The sequence below is a fragment of the Camelina sativa genome, chromosome 15, assembly GCF_000633955.1.
Source record: "Camelina sativa cultivar DH55 chromosome 15, Cs, whole genome shotgun sequence".
Taxonomy (NCBI): Eukaryota; Viridiplantae; Streptophyta; class Magnoliopsida; order Brassicales; family Brassicaceae; genus Camelina; species Camelina sativa.
This window is the reverse complement of record NC_025699.1, coordinates 26,378,362-26,381,094: the sequence shown is the minus strand read 5'-3', so window position 1 is coordinate 26,381,094 and position 2,733 is coordinate 26,378,362. Positions and strand designations below refer to the sequence as shown.

The following is a 2,733-nucleotide window of genomic DNA, read 5'->3' as shown; positions in this document are numbered from 1 at the left end:
AAAAAAAAAAAAAAAAAAGAAAAAACAAAAAAAAACCTCTTGGTCTTCGGCTAGATGCTAACTTCCGTGGACGATCTTTTTTACCCTCAGTACCCGGCCACACGTAAGGGCAATGGAGCTTAATCGCGTCTATTTCGGCTTGCAAAGAAGAAGGGAACGGAAGCAAACACCTCGGAATAACAACTGAAAATGAAAGAAAGAAATGTTAAGTAGAACCAGATGATGCAAGCGAAGATAAGTAAGCAAGAAGGGTCGGCTACCGGGTGAAGGGTTCCACCCAGAAAACCAAGGGATCGACGGATCCTCCATAACCCCCGCGGCAACTTCCAGAAAGAAATACGAGCCTTTCCAGTTATATGTTTTGCCCTTGGCACCCTCGACGAGCGTCGTCTTCTTTCCCGACGCTACATAATAAAGCCCGGGAGTTTTCTCTCGACTCGATAGATTTAGACACGTCAGCTCTTCAAAATGATCACAAGTAAGCGTGACCCCCGCAGCCTCGGCCATGATCGAAAGACCGACAGCGTTTCGAAAGGTCGCCGGGGCAAATTGAGAAATAGCTGCCTTTCGACGAGCGAAATACGTCATCAAAAAGGAAGGCAGGGGGAAGGTGAGTCCGCACTCGGTTAAGTACTTCTCTGAAAGGCAAATAAAGCCGGAAGGTGCATCCCAGGGACGCTGAAATGAGGCCGGAATCAAAATCTTCGGCCTAGTGTTTAGTATCTTGGCACTAACCGCATCAGTTGTCACGTCAATTTTTAACTTCCCGACGCGAACTGCATCAACCGCCGCGTCAATTTTTATTGATGTCGGCGGCATGTGGTTGAAAAGGTTGACGATCGGCAAAGGAACGTCGTCCAAATTAGGAGAAGATGGGTCGTCGTTTAGGGGCTCGTCTATCAATGAGGGAATTTTGAAAGAATGCCCCGACGAGCTAGGGACTGCCGATCCAGGAGTAAGACGACGCTTCATCTCTTCGAAGCAAGCCGCGTCTAAATCCGCCGAAGACGAGTCAGAAGAGTTCGAAGAACGAGTCCGACGGCGAACAGATCTAGTAGAACCGCCAGATTCGGAAGTCGTCGCTCGTCGAAGGTGGCTCCCGGCAGAGGGATTAGACGATGCGGATCATGGAGAGTCCATAGTAAAAAGTACAACACACAGAAAGCAATATAACGACGAGATAGGAAGAAGGGAGAATACTTGAACGACGAAAGCACCGAAGACACGAAAAGAAGGTAAATGAGATCAGAAGAGAAGTGATATTTATAGGGGAGGAAAGAAGAATCCAGAAACGTCATCATTACAGCACGCGCTCAATGACGATACAACTTCCGGACTTCACGCGCTTCAAGCACCGAACGCGACGATTCGACCCTCAACATTGGAAACCGCACCTTCACGCGCGACTCTTCGTTTGCCCCATCAGAACAGCAACCCTGCATTTTCCCATGCAGTCCTTCGCCTAAAGACTACGAACTAAAGGCAAAGGGGGGGGGACTACTGTTAGGGGTGGATCCCACCCCAACAAAGAGGCCAGGCCCAGGAAAAAGCCCACAAATATCCCTTTCAAGAGAAAGGGGTATTATGGTATTTTTCCTGGACGAACCGACACGATTTCCTATAAATATAGGCGTACGGCCTCTTAAAAAGGGATCGGAGAAAAAGCAGGAGAATTGGTACAGCAAGTACAAGGATCCAGCTCATCCAAGCAAAAGTCAACGGTTTCAAGCTTATAGCTCGTAGAATCGACGAGATATCAGCTCGTCTATTATCCTCGTCCATCTTTGTAATCCGTTTAAGTCGTGTTGTAACCCGTCCTTTTGTGTCTCGGCACCAATATAATAAAGGAGATCTTCGACCCTCTTAACCGAACTAAAACGATACTAATTGTGACCAAAAGGGACATCAACAATTGCCAGTATATGATCAAAAAGGAGAGGAACAGGATCATCAGCTGCAAGATAAGGAAGTGGGAGGAAGACTAGGATTTGCCCATAGAATCCTTTTGGAGTCACCTCCAGCATGAAGCATTAGTACATGCTTTTCAGAGAGGAATCTAACCCAAGACTCTGGAGAGGACTCTGTAGGACAAGTACCACTTGCAACTTCCACCTGATGATCATCAACATAACCATCAAATCATTATNTATAGGTTCCACAACTACTGATCATTCTATATATAATAAACTCATGCAAGGATTGTTTTGTTCAAAATTATGGATTTATCTAACCTGGCAGCACAATTTTACCTCGGGACCAGGATTGGAACCTAATTGCTCATAATGGAATGGCGTTAAGAGTGGCAGAACCAGACCCGATCCGCTTGCCATCCGGATCAGGAGCAGCCAAAGTAACAGTGGAGCTAGCTATCCCAAGACGGGACCCTAGTGGGATGGCGCACCGAGAGCCTTAAAATGGTACCATGACTTGCGCGAAACTGTGGCTAAGTCAGTTAGTTACCTCCGGGAAAACAAATCCCACCGTCGCCGAGCCGTCGCTTTAGCTCGTTCGCCTCAGTCGCCTGTCGCCGTTTTACAGAATTTTTTAATAAGGGGCCGATAGTTTCTCTTATTTCGATTATAACCCCCAATCTTTACTGATTGTTCAACATTATGAGAAACCCTTCTTTTTTGTTTCCACTGTCCTATCTTATTGGGCTTATTTAAGGTATCTCGTCTGGCTTACAAAAGCCCAATTCATGCGATTAATTATGTTGTACGGAAAGGTTAAATA

General features: G+C 46.3%; 1 protein-coding gene across 1 annotated transcript in view; it reads right to left on the bottom strand.

Moving 5' to 3' along the window:
- Positions 1 to 2,662, bottom strand: part of LOC109129199 (bifunctional fucokinase/fucose pyrophosphorylase-like) — a 13,265-nt gene extending 10,603 nt beyond the window's left edge. Inside the window, exons 1-2 of the mRNA XM_019236915.1 lie at positions 2,232 to 2,662; positions 1,917 to 2,112 (exon numbers count right to left, since the gene is read on the bottom strand). The gene's annotated coding sequence lies outside the window, so the exon portion shown is untranslated. The remainder of the gene's footprint in view (positions 1 to 1,916; positions 2,113 to 2,231) is intronic.